This window comes from Pan troglodytes, chromosome 15, assembly GCF_028858775.2.
Source record: "Pan troglodytes isolate AG18354 chromosome 15, NHGRI_mPanTro3-v2.0_pri, whole genome shotgun sequence".
In the NCBI taxonomy this organism is placed as follows: domain Eukaryota; kingdom Metazoa; phylum Chordata; class Mammalia; order Primates; family Hominidae; genus Pan; species Pan troglodytes.
This window is the reverse complement of record NC_072413.2, coordinates 21,976,910-22,003,408: the sequence shown is the minus strand read 5'-3', so window position 1 is coordinate 22,003,408 and position 26,499 is coordinate 21,976,910. Positions and strand designations below refer to the sequence as shown.

Below are 26,499 nucleotides of genomic sequence, written 5' to 3'. Positions count from 1 at the left end.
GTGTGATCTTGGCTCACTGCAAGCTCCGCCTCCTGGGTTCATGCCATTCTCCTGCCTCAGCCTCCTGAGTAGCTGGGACTACAGGGACCTGCCACCACACCCGGCTAATTTTGTTTTGTATTTTTAGTACAGATGGGGTTTCACCATGTTAGCCAGGATGGTCTCTATCCCCTGACCTTGTGATCCACCTGCCTTGGCCTCCCAAAGTGCTGGGATTACAGGCATGAGCCACCGTGCCCGGCCAACATAAGCATATTTATTTAAGAATGTATTCCAATATCAAACGGCAAATTTCAACAATGCAAAAACTGCAATTACATTTGCACCGACCTAATAATTGAGTCACTCTTCAGCTGGGAGTGAGTTCTGTCCCTGATGTAATCTTTTGTTGCAGAGAGAATTCCAGAGCTTTCTGGTCCCTATCAGGATCTGAGACCTAAAGATGTTACCACTAGGGAACATATGAGTTACATTGCACCAAAGTATGTTAGCAACAGCAAATCCATATGGGTCTGCAGCAACTTCAGTTTTTGCCTCTTCAGAAGAAAGAATTCGACTGAGGGGCACAAGGCAGAGTGAGAAACTGGGGGAACTTCTTGAACAGGAGTGAAAGTTTGTTAAAAAGCTTTAGTGCAGGAATGAAAGAAAGTAAATGCACTTAGAAGAGGGCCAAGCAGGTGACTTGAGAGATCAAGTGCCCAGTTTGACCTTTGACTTGGTGTCTTATATGTTGCCAGGCTTCCGGGGTTGTGTTACTTCACCCCTGATTCTTACCTTGGGGTGGGCTGTCTGCATGCACAGTGGCCTGCCAGCACTTGGGAGGGGGCTGCATGCACAGTGTGTTTACTGGAGTTGTACACAGGCTCACTTGAAGCATTCTTCCTTTACCAGTCAAGTGTTCCTAGAAGAAGGTCATATACTAAACTCCAACATTTTGCCTCTTGATGTGCATGCTTGAGCCCACTCACCCAACTCCTGAGATCTTATCAAGAAGCTGCTGATCACTAGCTTCAGGTGTTTCTATCTATTGGGAGACAGCCTTTCCCTGGCATCAGCTGTGACCAATTATTATTTTAGAGAGACAGTATAACAACTGTCTGACCATCACCTGATGGTCTCCTGACATTCCTGGTTGGGGGGCCTCTCCTATCCTGTTCATGTCTACCTGACTACCTACTGTAAACACTTCCCCCATCAAGAGTTCATCCAAAACTCCCAATTCTTTGGGGAAAATGGACAAAGATCAGTCTTTTATAGCTACCTCCTGCTGACAGATGGGCAGTGGTGGTTGTTCTGTGAGTCTTGGCCTCTTGCTAGCTGTCAGGGCAGGGTGGCTCCATGGGTTGGTGAAAGCAGTATTCAGCCAGGTCCAAGGGAGGCAGGGGCAGAATTTCACCTCTGTTGTGTCCCACTGATGAGCATTCTAGGGGTCCTCTGTAGAAGGGTGACTCCTGAATATTGAGAGGATGGTATTCCTCACTGAGGATCATCTGGAGCTTGATGGCCCATCCCTCTTGTTTCTTCTGAGCTGCAGCCAGAGATCACTAGTTGGTTCACAGGAATAAGCAGGGTCAGTCTAAATTGTGGGGGAAAAAAACTCAAAAGCAACTGATAAGACTAGAATCTAATAACAGGTATACCATAGTTCTTGAAACATAATTTTTCTCTCTCTAATTTCCCTTTTTTTTTACTAAAAACAAATTATGGTAGGACTGACTTATTTACAAAATAAGCTTTAGTCTTATTATACTCGGCCTGATTATTTACATAGAATACAGTAAAAATAATTATTTGCCATATAATCTCCTTTTAAAATGGGTTTTGATGAAACTGTTCCATGAGGAATCCCAGATAAGACTTTTTAAAGCCTTAAGACAAGCCATGGGTTTGCGCCATCAAATACCTGCATGAGTTGGGTAAATTCCTCTCCTCTAGAGGTCCCAAGATAACTTGAGGCTCCTGGACCTGTCAGAAAGTGACATTCTCTACTTACCACAAGTCAAGAACCCTGTACAAGAACTGTGTAGACAAGCTATGAGGGCAGTGTTCCCAAGGGGCTTTTATTGGCTCTGTAAGTCAAATTTGATTCCTTAAAGGAAAGCACACCATTCTAGTCAAAGCCTTGGTAAAATAATCAGTCTCTCCAATTGTGTCCTGTTGCAAAAGGAAACAGATTCTTATTGCACTTATGCAAACAACTATATTGCCATAACTTTAGAATACTCACAAATAGTTTCCAAATTCTAAAGAAATCACATAGAAAGAAACAAACATGCTCCAAATTTTGCTTACAGCAGTATATTTTACTTAATTGTTAAAAGCTGTAAACAGCTCAGGAGAAAAGTTTTCTTGGCTCTGAAAAACAAAGGATCAGCAATGTTTTCAGCAAAAAGTCACAAAAGGATTATTTCAGTCTTCTATTAGTTCAGGCCATGCAATTAACTCCTATTCTGCCTGATATTCATGAATATTTCAGCTCTCCGTGAGAGTCCTGAAAGTTTTTTCTTCTATTCTAATGTCACAACCTCCAAAGTTATCAGAAACCTGGATTTAAGAGCACCTGTTAGGGTCCTATAGCGATTATAAAACCATCTTTTACAGAGGTTCAAAAGAAGACAATAATGGTCTGTGGATGACAAAAAGTCTTAGGGCAGCCACGGCCAAAGATGCAATTGACAAGGAAATTTGCTATCTTTGTGGCACACAATAATTTAACATAACAATTACAATTATCACTGGTAACATATACTAAGTCATATCAGAATTACAAGGGTTTTACACAATTTTGGCTAAATATTACTTTTGCATTAGTATACTATTGATGTTAAACACAATTCTTAATAAAACTTTGTAGATAAATCTGTCCAATCTTAATCAGTTTGACCATAAGGTAAGATTTTTATAAACCTTTTTCAACCCTTTACAATTTTCTGTTAAAGAACAGAACAATGCTCTAAGAAAACCATGTTGTACGTTTATTCCAATGTTCAATTTATGGATAAACTTAATGCTCCTTTAATTTTAGCTAATATGTTCACATGCAGAATTTCTTTTACAAGATTAGTCTTTCACAGACCTCCTACAACTTGCTCAAATCTTCAACTATATTCTATCTAACTTAAAACCATTATTTAACCCTCTAAACGAAGCAAAAATGTCTACATTACCATGCCTTCTTATAAGGTTTTACCAAAAGCACATTCTATTTTCCTTATACGCCTTGCCTGTAAAACTGCTTTTCTAGACATGTTACATTGTTAACTCTTAGCAACTTTTACTTTTGGTGAAAATCACAGTAAGTAAGCTATTCTAATTATGTACTAGGTTTGGAGCCTAGAACACCAGACAGTACTGCAGATAAGGTTTGACTTTCCAGCATAGCTAGGGGGAGTGACTAACTCTGCATGTCCCAGGACCTTACCTAGAATTTAATAGCTTTAAAGCAGGCAAGTTGCACAGTTAAGAGTCATAGTAGTTGCTTATGACCTTAAAGCATTTAGTAGACCTACTAACCTTTAAAATTGTATAACATTTCTTTCATAAATTCCCTTTCACGAATCTTTTTACAACTTACACAAACCATCTACAACATTCTTGGACTTTCTGACTTGTCCTAAACATCTCTCTTTCTAAACAACCAGTCATTTTACTTTAGGACAAGAATTTACCATACAAGAACTTTTCTCATATAAAATCTCTTTTATTTATAACCTTCCTCACCAAAAATACCTCTTTATCTCTATAGCCTTTGAATTAACAAAGTAATTTTCCTTCTGTTAGAAAGTTAAGCATTGTACTGCATGTTGCTGCGCAAGTCCCATGAAGTGAGAGCAGATAAAGAGATTGTCTACATACTGTAGAAGTTATCCCTCTCAAGAGATTGCTCAGTTAGATTTTTTTGCTAGGGCTTGTTCGAGTAAGAATGGGCTATTTCTAAACCCCTGAGGTAGAAATGTTTAGGTTAAAGATTTAGGTAGCTTTTTGGGAGAAATAGGGCTATCAGAGGGAAAGATGAATTCAAAGATAGGCTAAATATTAAGTAGGCATCCATCTTGGAAAGCATATTTTTGCCCCAAGGAGGTGTGGGGTATCTAGACATTACCAGGGACTGGTGAGAGAATGGTAATTAGTCCCTTAAGTAATATAAAGGGGTGTGGATCCCAACAGGATTTGGAGGAGAGTTGCTTAGAGAAGGAGATTAGCACAGAGTAGGCAGCTCTTAAACCCAAAAGGGAAACTTTAAATTTTACTTGCCACCTCCAGAGTTGCCCTTGGCTTTGTCCTGTTGGTGACAATGTCTGATTTGGAAGCCAGCTGGAGTGGAGAGCCCCTTCAGCTCAGGGCCATAAGAGGTTGGGATTCTGTCCCAGGGGCCCTTCAGCCTTCAGGACAGTCCCATCTCCAGTGGCCAAGCTTGTGGCAGACAGGGCAAGCCATGTGGGCCTTTTTCCCAATTTTCTCATTGGGGAAGTTTGCCTTCCAGTGACCTGTCTTTCAGCACCAATGGCACTTATCTGGAGGAGTGTCCTTAGGGCAACCTGGAGGGGACTGGTGGGCTTGCAAAGCAGCTAATAGTTCAGCCTGCCTCTAGTACCTGCATTTCTCTTTCTCCCTAGCCCTGCCCTCCTTATTCTGCTCTCAGTTATAAAAGACCAAGGAGGCTAATTTGAGGATTTCCTGCATAAAGGCACTAAGTTCCAAGGCTGACTTTTGTATTTTCTCCCAGTTTATTTTTAGGCCAAACAATATTATAAACAAAAACTAGGGGTTTTTTTGTTTGTTTGTTTTAAGGTTTAGGGGAATCAAACTTTTTCCAGTTTTGGAGGATGAATCCCAGGGGCATGTCCTGTGGTCTGGAGACACAATTACCCATCTGTGAAGACAGAACAGAGGAGGAAAAAGGAAAAAGATGCTGCCCCTTCTTACTTTCCTATTATCCTGAATAGGGTGTCCCCCATTTGTCCTTAGGGTTCTGGAATGAATTGGTCTTACTGTGTACCTTTAACTTTGGTTCCATCTCGTCACAGTTACCCACTTGAGAACAAAGGAAATGCTGGAGTGAACAGGGGGCCCCCTGTTCATCCTTGGGGTTCCAGAATGAACTGATATTACTGTGTACCTCTAACCTTGCCTTGGTCTCTGTTCTAATGGTTATCTGTTAGCTTGGGACCAGCCTTCAGCTCTGTCCTATGGGTCTCTTGATCCTGCAGCCTTGGGCTGGCCTGTATCCTTGTCTCCATGACCTTATAGTGATGCTCGCTCAGAGCAATAAAATGATTGTCTCTTTTCTCAGATTCCCATTTCCCATGTTCTTTAAGTGGATGAGAAGCCTGTCTTGTCCTGCCGCAAGGGGGTGGACTTCCCTCCCTTTGAATATGACCTTGAAGGTCTTGATGCACATTGACAAGGGTGTGGAAGTGATTAGAGAAATGGAGGCTACTGGAGAACGTGGAAGGAAGCAAGAGGAATACTCAAGGAAAGCCTTCTTATGCTCACAAAAAATACCAGCCCTTGGATTTGAGAGGGCAACATTTATTTGCCCTCTTGACATAAACGAGTAACCTCCACAGGACTTGGAGCTTGGGGTAAGAACTTGCAAATGACAAAGGAAGAATTTCCCTCTTCCCAAAGGAGTCCTAACTCAAAAAAAAAAGGCAGAGTGAGGTCCTATGCAGGCAGACAAACTGCTTCAAATGCCACCAGAAAACTTGGCCCTGGGGTGTAAAAGGAGTGAAGAGCATATTGTAAGTCATAAGAAGCTGGCAGAGCCAGAGTTCCAATTAATGTCTGTCCCAGCAGTGAGCCAGTAGACAGGGGAAAGGTTGGAGGTCTTCTGCACTGGTAGAGTAAAAACAAGTATACAAGTATAAATCTCAGGATAATCACAAATGGAGCCCATGTCTTTGCTGCTAAGCAGATGCATCAAGAGCTGTGGGCACACAAATAACAGGGAGTGTGAGTTTTAAGGCAGAGAAGACAGTCACACAGCATGTGAAGTGAAACCAGAGAAGAGGCAGACTTGCCCCTGAGGCAGACAGTCAGTGGGTGTGCAAGGCCATTTCAGAATACACACAGGGAAAACAGGAGAATAGACAGTGAAGATTTTGGAAAAGAGTGGATTTTAGTTGAAAAAGCAGAGGAAACCCCAGGTATTGCATGGTTTTAGGCTTTAGCCCTGCTACTCTTGTAAGCTTCCTCTCTAGGAGAACCATTACTGCCTCAGAGCTACTCAATGCAGACTCCAAGGTCCTTCCTACCCCCTCAACCCACCGGTCAGGGTGAACTGAGAGATCAGCCGGGGGTAGCAGAGCCTCTGTGGCTGACAGGAATCATTCTGAGGGTTGGTTAGTAGGCAGGAGAGTGAAAAGAGAGAAGGAAAGTACGTACAGGGGTTGAACACCTCCAGCTGAAGAAGGTGAGAGGTAGAGATCTCTTACCACTAGGGAATGTATCCGAGCCACATGGCACCAAAGTACGTCAGCAGCAGTGAGTCCATACAGGTCTGCAGCAACTTCAATTCTTGCTTCCTCAGGAGAAAAACTTCAACTGAAGGACATAAGGCAGAGTGAGAGACCCAGGCAAGTGTTGGAGCAGGTGTGAAAGGCTATTAAAAAGCTTTAGAGCAGGAACGAAAGGAAGTAAAGTATGCTAGAAAGAGGGCCAAGCAAGCAACTTGAGAGATCGAGTGCCAGGTCTGACCTTGGACTTGAGTTCTTACATACTGGCATTCTGCATGTGCAATGGCCTGCCAGCACCTGACAGGGTGTAGTGTGTTTACTGGAGTTGTACGCATGCTCACTTTAAGCATTCTTCCCTTACCAGTCAAGTATTCCTAGAAGGTGGTCATATACCAGTTAAACTCAGCCATTTTACCTCTTGATGTGCATGCTTGAGCCCACTCACCCAACTCCTGAGATCTTATCTGGAAGCTGCTGATCACCAGCTTCAGGTGTTTCTATATATTGGGAGATGGCCTTTCCCTGGCATCAGCTGTGACCAATTATTGTTTTAGAGAAACAGCGTAACAACTGGTATTCCTGGTGTGGGGTGGGGAGCTCTCTCCTGCCCTGCTCTTGTCTGCCTGACTACCTACTGCAACAAAGCTTCTAAGGAAATATATTGCAGATAAGAGAGCATGGTTTGTGCTTAACAAGCATTTAAGTAAATAAATGTACATAAGGCGTGGGAGCATAGCATGGGAAAGAAAGGGAGTGGAGGTTCACAGCACACTCTGAGATTGTTATTTCGAGATGAAAGGTAACATATATGCAGTTTGTCTCAAAGTTACATCTTGAGACTGGGAGGAGTAAGAGGGAAAGGAAAAGAAGAAAAAAAAGTACAAAGCACAGTTTGAGGACCCATTCTTGGCAGTCTGGCTGTCTCCAAAGATGCTGTCACACAATGGAAACAGATGGACCCATGAATCCCCAGCCCCAAACTCAAGCAGGCTCCAGACCCCACTTCATGCTAGTCACCAAGTACTGCAAACACAAAAAAATAATGAAAACATAGTCCCTACCCTCAATAAGCTTACAGAAATAAATAAAAATCAGCTTATAGTCTAATGGAGGAATCAGATAAATGCAACCCAGGGATACGTGTCAAAATAGAAGTAGGTCTAAGGTTCAGACGGTACCCCAGGAAAGCATAATTAAAGGCATGGATATCACTATGGAATATTTCAGAGGAGGTATCCCTGCAACTGGATAAATAGTTCCGGAGTTCAAGACTGAGTTAGCGATAAGGAGAATTATTTGGGGATTATTGGTCATAGGTAGAAGCAGCCTCATCAAATGGAAGAGAGCTCCTAGGAGCGTGAATAAAGTGAAAAGAGAAGACAGCCAGGATTGGAACTGTGGGAGCCAGCCTCTAGATGGCCACTATGATCCCTGCCCACTGGTACTCGCACCCACGTAAGTTTCTCACACCACACCAGAGTTGCCAGAGGTAATGGTCCATCACTTCCGAGGTTAGGATGTGAAAAACAGAGTGTTCTGTCTTAGGCTTGCTCTCTCTCTCCTCTCTCTCTCTCTCAGCACTCTGGCTGCCATATTGGGAGCCTCACTATTGCAAACCCATATGGCAAAGACCTGAGTCCTCCAGCCAACAACCAGCGAGGAACTGAGACCAGTGAGGAACTAAGGCATGTTTGCTCAATCATGTGAGTGAGCCTGGAAGGGAATCTCTCAGCCCCAGTCAAGTCTTGAGACAACTGCAGCCCTGCTGACAGCATAGCCACAACCTCATGAGAGATCCTAAGCCAGAACTACCCAGCTACAGTGCTCTCAGGTTCCTGACTCTCAGAAAGTGTGAGATAACACATTTTCAAGCTGCTGAGTTTCAGGATAATTTGTTATGCAGCAATAGATAACTAATATGGGAACCTTGGTGAGAGGTAACCCATTGAAGAGATAGAGCAGAAAATTCTAAAATATGAGACATTTTAAAAATAAACCAACCATAATTAAAAGAGTATTGTATTGAGACATGAATAAACACATCAAAGGAAAAGAACGGAGGGTCCAGAAATATACCTGAGCACACTTGGGAATTTAATGTATGATAAAGGTGGCATTTAAACCAGTGAGAAAAAAGATACATTTGTCAATAAATGATGTTGAAACAACCAGGTAGCTCTCTGGGAGAAAATAAATGAGATTAGATCTGTGCCTTTCACACACTACACCAAAATAAATGTCAGATGAATCCGATTTGAATATTTTTTAAAAACCATAAAACTACAATAATTCTTTTTCTTCCACATGAGAAAAAAACTACATAAAGTCAAAAGAAAAGGACAATTTACATAAAGTTCTAGGATAGACAATACTCAGCTATAGTGCTAGAAATCACATCAGTGATGTGATTTGGGGCACAATGAAGTTTTCTAGGGTGATGCAAATGTTCTATATCTTGATTGGGCAGTACATCTCAATAGAGTTGATTTTTATAAGAAAGAAAACTGAGTGCAAACACCAGCAGGTCTGACGTTTTAAAAAAGCAAAATCTCTCCATAAGAATTGAGAGCCCTGGATCCTGACCTGCCCCAACCGCTTACTTCTCCAGTGGTGACCTTTCTCAGCCTCCCCTAAGCCTAGATATTCAAGGCTGACTTCCTACAGCATGAGGGACTGTCTTCACAGAGTTGAGGTCTGTACATGATACAGTATTACTTTGCTTTAGTCTTTGTACCAGATTCAAGCATTCTCCAATCTTTGTCTCCGGGAGGAGTTAGTTGACTGGTTGAGTAGTTGATTGGTTGGCTGGTTGGTAGACTGGTTGGTTGGTTCACAAATTGGAGAGATTAAAAAGCAAGAGATTTCTCTATGGCAAAATCTGAAAGAGAGAAAAGAGGTAAAAAACTGAGAAAAGAAGAAAAAACCCTAAGGAAAAAAACTAAGTGTTTATACATTTGAGGAAGTATTGACTAGGGTGAAATTTTATAAGAAAAAACAGTGTGGAAAAACAAGAAATGGAGGAAGTGGTATATGTACATCCCCTTGAGGGGAAGAAAGTAAGGTGGAAAAGAAAGTTCTTGCAATAACCTTTTACCATCTTAAGGAAATCCCCTTAGTAGCCGCAGCCTTTGATAGCCATGGGGTAATGTAGAAAGATAGGGGCCTTATTAGAGTCCAGAAACACAGGAAATATTACCAACCTTATGGTGGCTACAGGAGAGTTATGCAAGCACAACTCCAAGGTCTACATTTTGTGCAAGACTTGTTCATTTTTAAACATGAAGCCCAAATGCCAGTTGCAACATTTTACAACCTCCCTCCAACTCAGTCCCCACTCCCATTATCATAGTATCTCACTAACTTGACCAGCCATAGAGGCATTTATCAGGAGAAAAGTTGGCTTGCCTGCATGACTTTGCCCCCAGTATCCTCCTGTCAGAGCTTCCTTATCCTCTTTATCCTCCTTCCTTATTCTTCCTTATCCTCCTGTCAGAGCTTCCTTATCCTCTAGTGAGCTCTGACTGTCAAAGGTGGCATACAACACACTTCGGTTAACATCAGTAAGTTGCCAATGGATCTGGGTTCTACTCCACATCTTGGCACTAAAGGGCCACCTCCCTATGTGCCCTTTATAAGGTTGCCAGACTTGCAAATCAAAATACAGGATGTCAGGTTAAATTTGAATTTCATGTACACAACAAATAACCTTTTTATATAAGTATGTCCCAAATATTGCATAGGACATACTTACATTGAAAAAAAACTGATTTGTGTTTTATTTGCAATTCCAACTTAACTAGGTATTCTGTATTTTATCTAGCAATCATACTCCTTTGCCCTAGTAAGGATTTTCCAGAGAACAGTAACAATTAATTGATCTGAAAAAAATATCAAAATTGTATAAATTTTGTACATCATCCAGAAGAAAAGTGAAGACAAAATATCCTTTATAAAATAGATTTAAATGACACCAGTAATAATGAGTACATTCTCCTTGTAACCATTTACAAAATATAGATAAAGCAAAAGTTCTCCAACATTAAGCCACCAGATCCCTGTACTCTTCCGAAAAGTAAGCACGGTTAGTAGTGTGTTCTTCTAGAGCTTTTCTATGCATTTAAATATATATATATGTAAGCATAGAATATGTAGGCTTGTTCTTTGTGTGCGTGTGTATCATATTGTAAACACTGTTGCATTGTTGTACAACTTTTTGCATGGCAATATATATCTATCTCATTGCTTTGTAAAGCTGCCTAACATTCCACAGAATAAATATTACCCTTGTTTAACAGTTATCAATGTGTGGTTAGGGAACCCCTTGGGGAACCCTTTGTAGGGTTCCAAGAGGTCAAAATTACTTTCATAATAGAAGTAGGACATTATTTGCCTTTTACACCCTTACTCTCTCACAAACATACAGTGGAGTTTTCCAGAGGCTGCTTGGCAAGTGATGACACCGCTGCTCTGACAGCTAATGAAATGCATATGTATACATTGTTTTCCAAATTTTTCTAAAGAAGTAGATTTAGGGTATACAAATATGCTTGTTTGGAGACAACTCAGTTTCTTCTTGTGTTCTTACCGTGATCTTCCTAGCTGTCTTCAGTTATACCTGCTATAATTGCAATACTATTATCTAATAAATTTTTATTTTGAATTTCTGAAGTTTTTCTTACATCTATCTGAAAACACAAGAAACAATACACTTTGTCTTGTTTCGTAATAACATTTTTAAGTGTTTTTAAAACCCTAATGAATTGTGTAATTTTAACCAAAATTGTTATTAGACCATTTCTTTACAATATGTTTATTCTTATAGTCAAGGATTTATCATTGGCGTAAGATGGATTGATTAGATTTGCTTTCTCAACCCACAGGTGCACCGTCCCAGTATAAAAATACTGAAACAAAAAATGAAATTAGGCCAGCTGGAGTTGCTTATACCTGTAATCCCAGCACTTTGGGAGGCCAAGGTGGGAGGATTGCTTGAGACCAGGTGTTCAAGACTGGCCTGGGCAACACAGCAAGACCCCACTTCTATTTATTTTTTATATCAATTTAATTTAAAAATTAAATAAATAAATAAATAATAAAGTTTGTAAAGATGAAATTGGCATATCAGGGAGTTGTCTGACTAGCGGAAGGGAGGGATATACTCTGAAGAAACTGTGAAAAACTAAATAAAAACCAAAAATATAATGAAATCTATATTTCCCTCATCTATATGTATAGTAATAATTCAACTTATTATGTCTTATTCAACAGAATATCTTGAAGAGTATTTTAGCAATACTGTTACTAAACTTAATTGTTTACTCTTAATAGTTAGTTGCAGCATCACTTTGAGACCAATCATTTAGAGTTTAGAGAAAAACGAATTAAGCATTTTAAATGTAGATATGGTGAGCTCTTTAAAATCCAAAAATTGTTAGCTTTTCAAACTGGCCATGAAAAAGTTACTGAAGCTTCTCATAGGGTAAGTTATTGTATTGCATTAGCTGGAGAAGCCCACACAAAGGCTGAGAGATAATAAAGCCTTACACATTGACATCACTGAAAGCCTGCTGGTTAAAAATCAGTGAAAGAAATCCTAGGGGCTGCCACTTTTCAACAACACAATCACTCGTCAAATTAAACATGTAGCTGCAAACATGAAGACTGAGTTAACCTCTTGTCTAAATAATTGCACTTTTGCCTCACACATGGGGACTTGCTGTTTTCTTGTATTCATCCAGTGTCAGCACCAACTAATCATTTTCTTTTATGGGAATACTTGGCAAAAAACACACACACACACACACACACACACACAAAGGGTGGTAAAATTTTCAGTGCTGACTTTTTTTATTTTCATGGTTTTTTCTAGAACAACAGTTTTGATATTTGCTTCGATGACACAAAAGCAACGGTGGGTAAAACTGCTGGCATTTAGCACAAATCAAAGCAGTGGCACCAAACTGTCCCAGTCGTCATTCTATTCCCTAATGCCACACACTTGCAATGAGGGGGAAAAGCCAGTTTCACTTCCAGTTATTTTCTTAAATCTTGATTCAAGAGAACATGTCTTTTCAACAATCTTTGTGAAGAAATGGGAAGTATACATTAAGCGTTTCTGCTGCATGCTAAAGAACAATGGTATCTCAAGAAACAGTACTCGTGCAACCATGCAAGATAGCTGAACTGTGTACATTTTTTATGAAACACGATTTTTAGTGGAAAGAATGACAAACTATGATTATTCAGGTCTGAGTATTTTGCAGGCACTTTCTTAGAAATGCAAAGAGAATCTCACTTCAAGAAAATTAGTTGACAATATTTGCTGCCAGTAATAAAATTTGAACTTTCCAGCGAAACTAAGAATTGTGAAAAATTTGTATCTGCCATCATGAACTTGACAACTGCCTGATTCTTCCAATGAGATCTTCCAATGACTTGCAGTGGTTTGTACCTGTGAAGCACCTAGCAGCATACCTGGAACATAGCAAGCAGTGATAGGATGATAGATAACTCTCTCTCTCCTCTTTTTTATTTTTTTATTTTTATTTTTTGAGATGGAGTTTTTCTCTGTTGCCCAGGCTGGAGTGCAGTGGCACAATCTCGGCTCACTGCAACCTCTGCTTCCCAGGTTTAAGCGATTTTCCTGTCTCAGCCTCCTGAGTAGCTGGGATTACAGGTGTCTGCCACCACACCAGGCTAATTTTTTATTTTTAGTGGAGATGGGGTTTCACCATGTTGGCCAGGCTGGTTTCGAACTCCTAACCTCATGTGATCCACCCACCTCAGCCTCTCAAAGTGCTGGGATTACAGGCGTGAGCCACCGCAGCCAGCCCTTTCTCCTTTCCTTTCCCATATGTTACATGTCTGGCCCCAAATACTTCTGGCCACCCCATGCCAGAGCTGGGAGAAGGCCAGGGTAAGTTACTGTATCGCGTTAGCTGGAGAAGCCCACACAAAGGCTGAGAGATCATAAAACCTTATACACTGACATCACTGAAGGCCTGCTGGATAGAAAGTCAGTGAAAGAAATCCTGGGGGCTGCCACTTTTCAATGACACAATCACTCATCAAATTATTTGTATCACCTGTATGTCCCACCCTGGCTCTCACACCCCCTGGGTGGTATAGGATGGCAAGATGAGGCAGTCTGTTGCCCTACAAAAGATGAGAGAAGGGAATCTGGCGCCATCACTCCCAAACTCCCAGGGACTCATTTTGAGGGCCTCCCATTTTCACTAAGCCTTTAATCTGTTTCCTAACCTGTACCTGCCCACCTTCCTGAACCCAAATGACCCTCTCCCCTATAACGCCTTCCCACCCTTAACCTCCCAGGTCTGAGTTGCCCACTTGGCAACAGAGGGGCAGAGCAGTAGGTTCGAGATTGCCCTAGGGGCATCCGGTACTGGCTGGGCATTCCCATGCAGAGCAGGACAAATAGCCAAGCCCCCGGACAGAGCTTCCCCCAGATCCCCATCACCCTGCCCTGAGGAAAATGACCCAGAGAGCACTCCCACACAGCCACCCACTTCCCATCATCCCCTGTCATCAGGCAAAGAGCTCCAGCTTCTTCCTCTGGGACACTATACATAAACAAGGGTCTGTCAATTCCTATCCACCCCCAAGCCCTCACCAGGTGAGTACAGCTCAGGCTCCTGGAAACTAGAGGTTAATTCATGGAAAGATTGATGGTATGTCCTCCAAGGCTGCACGCCAAGGACCTTCAGGAGCCTTTCCCCCCATCCCCTTCTTTCCTGAGGATATATTCTGTCTGTAAATCCTAGCTATTGATTCAACAAACTGTTGCCAAGTCATACGTTATTTTATTTTTCTAGGAATTGGTAAGGTGTTCATTTCACAATATAAAACACAGAACATCCCCAGGACTCTCCTCCACCCCCTGTGCTCCTTCCTGCCTTCCCTCTCCCTTTACTCCCTCCTGGGTTCCAGTATCAGGAGTGTTGATTAAGTCAGCCTCCCCATAAACCTCACACATTACACAGAAGCTAACTCAAAACGGAACACAGACTTAAAGGTGAAACATAAAACTATAAAACATTTAGAAGAAAAAATAGCCTGTTAGTATGGTAAATTGCATGGACTGATTTTTGAATATTGAATGAGACTTGCATGATTGGTCATGTTATATACTGCTTTTTATAAACTGCTGAATTCTATTTGCTAATATTTTGTTAAGGGTTTCTGCATCTACATTTATGAGGGATATAGGACTGTAGCTTTCCTTTTTCTTTTTTTGTACTGTCTTTATTTGGTTTTAATATCAGCATAAAACAAGTTTTATAAAATGAATTGGGAAATATTCCCTCCTCTTCCATTTTCTGGAAGAGATTATGTGGAATTGGGCAGATCTCTCTAGTATATTCCAGAGGGGACAAGTGTTTCTTTCTTTCATTTAACAATGGTTAATGATTAGCTTGTGGAGGTGAGCCACTTATCTACTATAAGGTTCAATTCTACCCTATTTGTTTTTGTTTGCATTTTGAGATGAGGTCTCGCTCTGTCACCCAGGCTAGAGTGCAATGGCATGATCATAGCTCAGTGCAACCTCGAACTCCTGGGTTCAAGCAATTCTGCCTCAGCCTCCCAAGTAGCTAGGACTATGGGCGTGCACCACCACAACTGGCTAATTTTTTAAGTTTTTGTAGAGACAGGGTCTTGCTATGTTGCCCAAGCTAATCTCGAATTCCTGGCCTCATGCAATCTCCCACCTCAGCCTCTGAAGGTGCTGGGATTACAGGCATAAGCCACCACACCCGGCCTACCCTATTTGTTTTTATATATCTATGATTCTACTGTAGCTTTACCATGTGCCAGAAACTATTTTAGGCACTTTGTAAATATTAAATCTTTTACTCTTCATAACAACGATTTGAGATAGGTACTAGGATTGTTCTGATTTTACAGATGAGGAAACTGAGACACAGAGAGATAATGTAATTGGCACATGGTCACATAGCTAGTAAACGCAGAGTTGAGATTTCAGCCCAGGCTTCTCTTCCCTTAACCACAGTGCTCTTCTGTCCACAGAAGAGGACATTATTATTATTATTTTCTTACTCTAGATAAGGAAACTGAAGCCTAGAGAGCTGAAGTGATTTGCCCAACTGAATGTAACCAAAGTAGAATTCTAGATTCCCACCCACCTCTCTCTCCACATCTCCCCATCTCCGAAAAGTGTTCTAGCCAAAAATTTGAGTGTCCCTTGAGTTTTCTCTTCACCTTACCTTCTGCTTCTAATCCATCAGCCAATCTTGTTGATTTTGCCTCCAAAATATGCATCAAGTTCTCCGCTTCTCTCCATCTCCGCCGCGCTCTCTCATCTGACCCCTTCATTCCACTCGTACACTCTCACAAGCTATTCTCTTTCCACCTGCAGACAGCATTAGCATTTTAAACATCAGTCTCCGCTGCTTAAAACTCTGCAGTGGCTTGCCATTGTACTAAGAATCAAATCCAAATTATTTCCCCAACTTACAGAGCCCCCACGGTGTCTGGCCCCAAGCTCTTCCCAGACCACCTACTGCACTTTCCCCTCCACCTGCGTGCTCCAGCCTCCAGCCGGCCAGGTCAGGCCTGCCTTCACAGCCCCTGTATCTGCTGGCCCTTGAAAGCTCTTCCCACAAACACTTCATTGCTGTTAAATGTCAACCCTCATAGAGACATTCCCTGGCCACCTGGTATGAGACAGATCCTCAGCAGCGCTCTCTCCCACCTTTCTCTTTTATTTTCTTCATGGCACTTATCACCTGCCTAATATTTTTTGTTTGTTTGTTTAGGTTATTTCCTCACCTACTAGAATGTAAGCTCTGCAAGCTTATACTAATAACTAACACTTACGTAGTCCTTATTTTGTGCCAGGCACTGTTCTAAGTACTTTATATGTGTAAACTCATTTAGTCTCCACCACTATCCTGAAAAGTTGCACTCTGAACATCTCTGTGTTTCAGAAGATAAAACTGAGCAACAGAGAGGCAAGGTAACTTATCTGTGGTCACACAGCTTGTAAGTCGTGAAGCTGGGATGCAAGCCCAGGCAGTCTGGCTATGGAGTCTGTGCTCTTTTTTTTTTTTTTTTTTTTTTTGAGACGGAGTCTCGCTCTTATCGTCCAAGCTGGAGTGCAGTTGTGTGATCCTGGCTCACTGCAACCTCCACCTGCCGGGTTCAAGCAATTCTCCTGCCTCAGCCTACTGAGTAGCTGGGATTACAGGCGTGTGCTACCACGCCCAGCTAATTTTTGTACTTTTAGTAGAGACAGGGTTTCACCACATTGGCCAGGCTGGTCTCGAATTCATGATCTCAGGTGATCTGCCCACCTTGGCCTCCCAAAGTGCTGGGATTACAGGCATGAGCCACCGCGCCTGGCCGAATCTGTGCTCTTAGCCCTCATCCTTTATGACCTTCATGGGAGTGGGGTGCTTATTTGTATTGTTCTCCACCAAGTTTCCAGCACCTGTAATAGTGCCCGACAGAGGGGAAGCACCAATAAATATTTGTAGAATAAGCAAATGAATGTTGTATAACTGGTTTAAAGATAAAGCTTGCCTTTGAACCAGATTGGTCGGGCTCCAAAACCACACTCTCCAGAGTATGGGATTGTAGTATTTCAATTTTCAACTCAGAAATTCACTGAAGCTTGCCCTCTACTCTAAAGATGTCTACAGTCCTGTGGGGAAGGCATATTTAAGTAACTACAAGCCAGGTAGAAAAACTGCGGTGCCACAAGGAAAGGGCACACAAAGTGCCATGAGGGAGTGATAACTTTTAACTAGTAGCTCAAGGAAGGATTTGAGGTGAAAGTGGCATTTGCACTGGGTTTGGAAGACTCTGGACAGGCAGAGATGAGAAGGAGCATGTAACTGAAACTACGAGTTGTCTCCTAATGTCCGTTTCCTCTTCTTCCACAGTAATCATATTCCAAAAGGTTAGCTGTGCAATTGACCACTGAGAATAAAGGCTATATTTCCCAGCCGCCCTTGCAGCCAGGCACGGCTACCTGACCATGTTCTGCATAAAAGGTTATAGAGAAGTCAGGGATGAAACTTCCATGAGGTGTTCTCAAGTGGAAGGAGCATGCCCACCTCCTTTCTTTGTCTCCCTCCTGCTGTCTAGAACATGACTCTGATGACTGGAGACAAAGCAGCTATCTTTGGCCTCAGAAGGCACATGTTGAGGATGTGGACTACAATGTTGAGGCAGTCTGATCATGAAGGCACGATATGAGGCCCGCTACAATCTTGTTTAAGCCACTGTTACAAGTGTCCTAGGTTGGGTTACCACAGCAGATCCTAAGACAAGGCTTTATGTGCAAGTAGTTTATTAAACAGATGCTCCCAGCAGGGAGCAATGGCTCCTATCTATAATCCCAGAACTTTGGGAGACCAAGACAGGAGGATTGCTTGAGGCCAGAAGTTTCAGACCAACCTGAGTAATATAGTGAGACCCCTGTCTCTACAAAAAATTTAAAAATTAGCTGATCAGGTCATGTGTGCCTGTAGTCCCAGCTACTCAGGAGGCTGAGGCAGGAAGTTCCTTTGAGCATAGTAGTTTGAGGTTACAGTGAGCTATGATTATGCCACTGCACTCCAGCCTTAGTGGCAAAGTGAGACCTTGTCTCAAAAATAAAAATTAAAAAAATGCTCCCAGGAGAAACCAGTAAGGGAGTATGGAAAGTAAGACAGGGAAGGGAGGAGGACAAGTAAGGGAATGTTTCAGCAAAGCCCCAGCCTTAGCCTGGTCCCAAAGGTCAGTTCTGGAGTGTAAACTACACCTCACAGTTTGCCCAGATTTCAGACAATGGAACTAGGCTTTTACCTAGTTCAGATAAAGGCTGCCCCTGCTTCTCTTGATGTGCAGAAGCTGTGGGAGATGATTAAACGGGTCACAGGGGCTCTGGTGCAACCTCAATGGGCCCCTTACACTGGGTTTTGTCTCACTCATAACTTAACCTAATCCTAAAAAGTACCAAAAACATTTCTGGCAGAGGGGAGAGTATAAATAAAGTGCACAGAACCTGAAGGAACAAGAGGCTGTATGAAAGTATTGGAAAGGAAGAGGATAGGAAAGAAAGAAATAGGAAATAAATTTGGAAAACCAAACTGTGGTCACTGGGACTTGATATGGTTTGGCTGTGTTCCCACCCAAAACTCATCCTGAATTGTAGCTCCCCACATCTCCCTTCTGCACTGCCCTAGCAGAGGCTCTCCATGAGGGCCCTGCCCCTGCAGCAAACTTCTGCCTGGACATCCAGACATTTCCATACACAGCAGTTGGGGCCTGGAAATGTAGGGTTGAAGCCCCCACACAAAGTCCCCACTGGGGCACTGCCTAGTGGAGCACCATCCTCCAGAACCTAGAATGGTAGATCCACCAACAGCTTGCACCATGCACCTGGAAAAGCCGCAGACACTCAACACCAGCCCATAAAAGCAGCCAGGAGGGACTTTGTACCTTGCAAAACCACAGGAGTAGAATGATATGGTTTGGCTATGTCCCCATACTGTTCTCATGATAGTGAATAAGTCTCACGAGATCTGATGTTTTCATAAGGGGCTTCCCCTTTTGCATGGCTCTCTCTCTCTTGCCTGCCACCATGTAAGAAGTCCCTTTGCTCTTCCTTGGTCTTCTGCCATGATTGTGAGGCCTCCCCAGCCATATGGAACTGTGAGTCCATTAAACCTCTTTTTCTTTATAAATCACCCAGTCTTGGGTATGTTTTATCAGCAGCGTGAAAATGAACTAATACAGAACTATATAAAATTTTGAATTTCTGGCTAATGCATAAACAAAGGGAAACCAAAAGGACTTTGAATCTGATGATTCAGAAGATTAATCTGGCAACTATGTGTGAGAGGAATTGGAATGAAACTTGTGTGGGGTAATACCCATTATGAGGTCATATCTATAATCTAGGCAAGAGGTAGTGGTGGCACAACCCCAGGTGATGGTGCTGGGAAGGGAACGTAGAGAATAGTTGCGAAGTCTTACAGAGAAAGATCTGGTCTTTCTAAATGCTTTGACATGAGAGAAAAGAGACAGAGAGGATCCAAACATGAAGCCAGGGACAATGGTGGCATTGCCAACAGAAATAGGTAACAGAGGAGAAGAAACAAGCTTGATAGAAAATATGAATTCTACCTATTGACATGGTGACTTTGAGATGAAGGGAAGCCTTCTAAATGGAGTTGTCAAGAAGGCAGTTAGAAATGCAAGACTGATAACAGAAGTCAAGCATGGAGCCATGGATGTGTGCATTGTCTACAGAGATGTGATAGAAGCCATGGCTGTGGATAGGATTACTAAGGGAGGGAGGGCAGAGACAGAAGAGGAAAAGGCCAGTATAAGATACTTGCAAGTTGTGCTGTTTGCCTGTTGCCTCTTTGGCCCATGCCACCCTCCCCTGTGGTGCGAGGGCCAAGGGACTGCCAACAGCCTTTCCCAGACTCTCTCTTGCCAGCTGGCTTCCTATTCAATTCTGCTACTAAGAGGCACTGAGACGTGGCTGAAGGACATAGGGTGAGAGAAGGGTTTTCCTCCTGTTTCCAGCTCCTGTCAATGTCCCTCCAGGAGGACTCTAGCCTAGGGCTTGGCAAACTTTTTCTGTAAAGAGCTGGATATTAAGTAATTTAAGCTTTGCAGGCCATATGGTCTCTGTTATAACTCCTCAACTCTGCCATTGTACGGCAAGAGCAGACATAAACAATATATAAATGAATAAGGATGACCGCATTGCAATAAAACTTTATTCATGGACACTGGAGTTTGAGTGTTTTATAATTTTCATGTGCCATGAGATATATCTTCCTTTTCGGTTTTATTTTCAGCCATTTTTAAAATATGAAGAATATTCTTTTTTTGTTTGCTTGTTTTTTGAGATGAACTCTTGCTCTGTCACCCAGTCTGGAGTGCAGTGGTGCAATCTCGTCTCACTGCAACCTCTGCCTCCCGGGTTCAAGCAACACTCCTGCCTCAGCTTCCCAAGTAGCTGGGACTACAAGTGTGCACCACCATGACTGGCTAATTTTTTTTTTTTTTTGTATTTTTAGTAGAAACAGGATTTTGCCACGTTGGCCAGACCGGTCTCGAATTCCTGACCTCAGACCATCCACCCACCTCGGCCTCCCAAAGTGCTGGGATTACAGGCGTGAGCCCCGTGCCTGGCCAAAATGTGAAGAACATTCTTAGCTCATGGGCCATGGAGAAACAGGTGGCAGCTGGATTTGGCCTATGGGCAATAGGTTGCCCGTGCTAGCTCCCAATTCTTCAGACACTCCTGGCAGCAGGTGAACTGCACCTCCTGGAGATACCAGCGCCCCAGAGGCTCAACCCCATCACAATGCATCCTCATTCTGTGGTCTGAACATGGGCCAGGCAAGGCTGAGCCTGGAGGCTCTGGTGGCCCCACTTCTTCTCTTCTGTCCCTCCAGCCCTGAGAAGGAACTCCTGTAGTTACTATATCTGGTCACTGCAGCATCTCCATTTGCCCTTCCAACCCTCCAACACTGGAGTAGTCAATTCCCTGAATACATCCCTTCTGTAAGAAATGCCTTGCATGGAATCGTTTTCCTGCTTGGACTCTGACTGACACAGAAATCCTTCCATTTTAGGGAGGGGAGGAAGAAAAGGAAGCCAAAAGGGAGAAGTCAAAGACTGAAGAGGCAAATTAGGAGTGTCCCCACACTGAAGGGAAAAGAAGCTCAGGAAGAAGGTCCTGGAGAGCAGCAGTTGCCACTGCTGAGAGGTGAAGAGGATGCCTGCGAAGAGGGTGATGAGCTGAGGAACTTCCAGAAGTCATCCTCAGGGGGTGGCAGGGGCCCGGGAGCTGGAGGCAGACAAGACGCAGCCTCCTCTTGTGAGAGTTTGTGAGAGGCAGGGTCTGAGGCGGTCCCTTGTGATGCAGGAGAGAAGCATGGAGATGGCTCTGCCCGTGTCAGGACTGTCAATCCTCCCAGTTGGCAAACACATGGAACCCAGGGGTAGCCACCTTCCCTCCTGACTCTCTCCCTCCCTACACTGCACTCTCCTGGCCCTGCCTCTGATTACAGAACACACCTGGGCACTGGCTGAAGTTCCCTGCTCCTGCAGATATTCTTGTGGGTAAGCAAGCACAGGTGAATTACCAGGGATGCCCCTCCAAGAGCTGTCTTGTGAGCACAGAGGATTGTGGGTGTTTTAAACGTCTTCATGACATTAATTAATCCAGCAAATATTTATTCACCACCACCTGTGTGCTAGGCACTACTCTAGGTGGTATTGATACAGCAGTGAGTTAAAAAAAATGCCTTCATGGTGCTTATATTCTTGTGGGAGAGGCAGGTAATAAACAAGTAGACATAAAAATGGCAGGTGCTCAGAAGTGCTCTGAAGAAAAATACAACAAGGTGAGGGGGACAGGGAGTGCAGGATGTGATTTTTTTCTCTGGCCCGTATCAGGATGGCCTCTCTGAAGAGTTGACAAGTGAGCAGAGGCTTAAATAAGTGAGAGTGAAGAATGTTCCAGGCAGTGGGAAAAACCAAGGCAGAAGCAGGAGGTAGGAGAGTGTTTGGCATAGTTCGAGGGACAGCAAGGAGGCTTAGTGTACCTGGAGTAAATAGGCTGAAAGAGAGGGATAGGAACTAACTCAGAGAGGGTTAGGCTTTGAGTCACGAAGAGGACTTAGCTGTTACTCTGAGCAGTGGGTTTGAACACAGAAGTGACATCTAATTTTCATGTAAAAGATTGACCATGACAACTATGGGGAGAAGAAACTGCAAGATGACCCCTCCATTCTCAGAATGATGTTGCTCTTCTAAAAATAGAGCTAGAAAGTCATATCCCACAAGTGTAGGTTGGTGCTCAAGTGGCTGAGTACAAGAATAATAGAAGAAAAGCTGTGAGTCAGAGTCGGCCACAACCTAAACATGAATTAGGAGTGTCATGCCACAGGGAAAACTCAAAAGCCAGACAACCCTGGGATGTGTTGGTATAGCCATGGGACACGCAAAGACTGGGACACTGACTTTGTGCGTGTTCAGCATAAATGGGCTACCTGCCATGCCTTCTGTTTGTGATGCTTCCCACCTGTCCCGCAGTCTAGGCTGTACACAGGCCTGTCTCCCTCCACAAGCGCTTCCTCCCAGTGTTTTTCCTTCCTTCTGTCTGTGTCTTTTGTGCTGTCATTCGGTCAGCAACTACCATGTATAAAACTTAATGAGCAGTGCCATGGGAGAGTCTCTGATAAGTGCTTGGAGCTCAAATTCTTTGTTAATTGTGTCTAGACAGCTATGTCTGCTGTTGGCACAAATCTCTCTTGTTGGCCCCTTCAAGTTTATCCTCTAACTGTGGGCTTTTCTCCACCTCTTACAATTGTACTCTTGGTGGATTTTCCTATTTATGAAGCTCTATTGGAATATATGCCCTGCCAGAGAAAAGATCTTCTCTACTGTCAAGAATCACTGGTTTCAGTTGGGTCAGGACTGACAACCTAGCCTCTGTGTGTAGACAAGTGAAGACAATCAGGGCTAGGGTTGGCAGAATTGTGCAGGGAGTCAATGTGTCATCTTTAACACCTGTACATTCACCTCTAAGCAGGGCCCTTTTTTTTCTGGCAAGCTAAGGCCCTATGTGAATCAATGCAAGGCTTAAGCTTGAAGTACCTACAGCCAATCCCTGTCCCCTTTCCTGACAGGTAATGGCATCCAGAAAGAATGAAACCTTGAAGCAGGAGACATTGGGTGGCTGAGTCAGGGTGTGGGACTTGAGCCAGTTTCCACTCTGCAAAGATCGTGGAACAAGCACCCTCTCCATCTTCCCCAGCCTGGAGATGCCAGCCATGAGGACTCAAAGGGGTCTCTGGCCTGGCATTCAGCCTCCTACTCCAGAGCCCCAGGGAGAGTACTGGGGACTGGAAGCACCAAGCCAAAGGCTCTGAGAGGCCACAGTGCTTGGGGATTGAGGCTCTGAGCCCAGAAACTTTGCCAGAGAGTCACAAAGTAGCTCCATAACCACCAACTCCCTGGAGCTAGAGGAAAGGAATGAAGGGAGGCCAGGTCCAAGAACTCCTAGACCAGTCCTGGTGGTGCACATCCTCAGGTACTTTCCCACGTAATTATCTTAACAACCTGTGAGGTATTATCAGAGGTGTTTGAAACAGAGCAATTCCATCTTGAATAGGGGCTGGGTAAAATAAGGCTGGGACCTACTGGGGTGCATTCCCAGGAGGTTAAGGCATTCTTAGTGACAGAATGACATAGAAGTTCAGCACAAGATACAGGTCACAAAGACCTTGCTGATAAAACGGGATGCACTAAAGAAGCCAGCCAGGCCAGGCGCAGTGGCTCACACCTCTAATCCCAGTACTCTGGGAGGCCGAGGCGGATGGATCACCTGAGGTCAGGAGTTTGAGATCAGCCTGGCCAACATGGTGAAACCGTATCTCTACTAAAAATACAAAAATTAGCCGGGCATGGTGGTGCACACCTGTAATCCCAGGTACTCGGGTGGCTGGGGCGGGAGAATCGCTTGAACCCAGAAGGCAGAGGTTGCAGTGGGCCAAGATCGTGCCATTGCACTCCAGCCTGGGTGACACAAGCAAAACTCCATCTCAAAAAAAAAAAAAAGAAGCCAGCCAAAACCAACCAAAACCAAGATAGCAATGAGAGTGACCTCTAGTTGTCCTCACTGCTTATACGCTAATTATAATGCATTAGCTGCCAAAAGACACCCCCACCAGCCCCGTGACAGTTTACAAATGCCATGGCCATGTAGGAAGTTACCCTGTATGGTCTAAAATGGGGAGGAACCCTCAGTTTTGGGAATTCCCCACCCCTTTCCCAGAAAACTCATGAATAAATGAATAATCCACCCCTAGTTTAGCATATAATCAAGAAATAACCATAAAAATGGTCAACCAGCAGCCCAAGCCACTGATCTGCCTAAGGAGTAGCCATTCTTTATTCCTTTACTTTCTTAATAAACTGTTTTGTTTTGTTTTGTTTTTTTGAGACAGAGTTTCACTCTTGTCACCCAAGCTGGAGTGCAATGGCGTGATCTCAGCTCACTACAACCTCCGCCCCGCATGTTCAAGCGATTCTCCTGCCTCAGCCTCCTGAGTAGCTGGGGTTACAGGTGCACACCACCACCCCCGGCTAATTTTTTTTGTATTTTTAGTAGAGACGGGGTTTCACCATGTTGATCAGGCTGGTCTCTAACTCCTGACCTCGTGATCCACCCGCCTCGGCCTCCCAAAATGCTGGGATTACAGGCCTGAGCCACCACACCCGGCACATGACACCCTTTTTAACGGTAAGAAAAACTGAGTTTCAGTGAGGTTGCACAACATTCCCAAAGACACACAAGCTACAACCTGGCAGGGTCCTCCTGACTCCAGAGCCTGCTCAGATGTCCCGGAAAGAGCCCCCCAGGAGCCTCATTAGGGGCCCCAGTGGCCTGTGAAGAACTGGTGGATAAACTCAGACCTAACACCAAAGCTGTGTCTAGAGAGGAAACTGCAGTCTAGAGAAGATAGGTTACTGGCCTAAGAAACCACAAATTTCACCTTTGCTTCCTCTCCATCAGGTACCCCAGGCCTTCTGACTTTCCCACCCTAAAGCCCATCAGATCCCAAACCTATTTGACATGGTTTCTTTTTTTTCTTTTCTTTTAATAAAAACATTATGAACCTCTAAATCTACTTTAAGACATGGTATCCAATTAGCATAAATGCATTCCAAAGGGTGGGTGGGTGGGTCCAGCCCAGATGGGCTTCCAGATGGGCCTCTTTCCTCTAACTGCTGGTCCTTTGGGCACCCCTCCCACCAATACCTCCCTTCCCTTCTGACCGAATTCCGCTTTCCAGAGCCTGGCTCAAGTCAGGAACAGTCCTCTGGTCCCAGCACAGTTCTGCAGAGCTCCTGCACCCCACCTACCCTCCCCTGCCGGCCTCCTCCCTGCCCACTGTGGCCATTTGGCTACAGTAGCTTGAGCTTTGAATTTCAGGACAAATCTAGAAAACCAGGGATCGAATACCTAGGCTCTGGCAACCCAGTGGGGTCTCAGGTGGGGCTAGCAGCCCCCAGTGTTACGTGACAGCCTGTAGCTTTTTAGTCATCACTGTCAGGCTTTGCATAGCACTGGGAATGGGTCCCTGCCCTCTAGGGCCTAGGGGTCGGGTGCGGGCAGAACAACCACAGATAAGACAATGTAAGAAACTCCTGAGATGCAGAGGAACCAAGTCCTGTGGGATTCCAAAGGGGAGAGCCACTAGTTCTGCTGGGAGAGTGGGAAAGAGGGGTACTCACAGGTAAGCTCACGGAGACGAGAGCACAGGAGTCAGATCTGAACGAGGGCAAGGACCAGAGGGCCCTGGTGCGTCATCATTCAAGGCAAAAATGGTCAGAAGTCTTTCCAAAGTTGTTCAGGGTCTCCTGCAGAGGGTTTGGGGCCCATCCTACCGCTGCCAACCCCTCAACCATCCTTCCTGTCCACAGCCTGAGGTCACCACGGTCACTGATGTCTGAAGGCCAGAAATAGAAATGAGTCACTTGGCTTTCTAATGTGCTTTATCTAATGTTTGCTTTATTAAAGATGAAACAGTGGCCTTTTGCAGTGGGAGCCTCACTAGGCACCTGAGCTGCTGCATGTGGTGTCTGGGTCTCAGTATTCATGTAATGCCTGCATGTTCTTTCTGCTATAAAACAGGGTCACACTACCTCTTCAGTTCAGCCCCAAGACTTTGCTCTGTCAGGGGAGGGGTGCCGGGATCACCACTAAATATTAGTGCAGTTAAAGTTACCCTACTCTTCTTTTCCTGTAGCTTATCATCAAGGAGACACAGTAGTGGTTGAAGGTGAAGGGAAGCCCACCTCCAAGAATGCGAGTATGACCTTAGACACGCACCCCAGAGGAAAGAATGCCCACAGTCACTCTGAACGTATTCAGGACAGCTCCTGTGCCAGCATAAGCAGAGTGCTGGTCAAGCAGGAAGAGACCTGTCAATACCAGTGAGCAGGAGGTCAGTACAAAAGAGGTCTGGCTGTTGATGTCAGG

General features: G+C 43.9%; 1 long non-coding RNA gene across 1 annotated transcript; it reads right to left on the bottom strand.

The window, feature by feature from the left end:
* Positions 1 to 8,529: 8,529 nt before the first annotated feature.
* On the bottom strand, positions 8,530 to 25,966 carry LOC104001979 (uncharacterized). Its single transcript, XR_008539199.2, has 3 exons — positions 25,752 to 25,966; positions 15,701 to 15,846; positions 8,530 to 9,336 (listed from the first exon to the last, which is right to left on the bottom strand). It is a non-coding gene; the product is annotated as an uncharacterized LOC104001979 (long non-coding RNA).
* Positions 25,967 to 26,499: the final 533 nt, after the last annotated feature.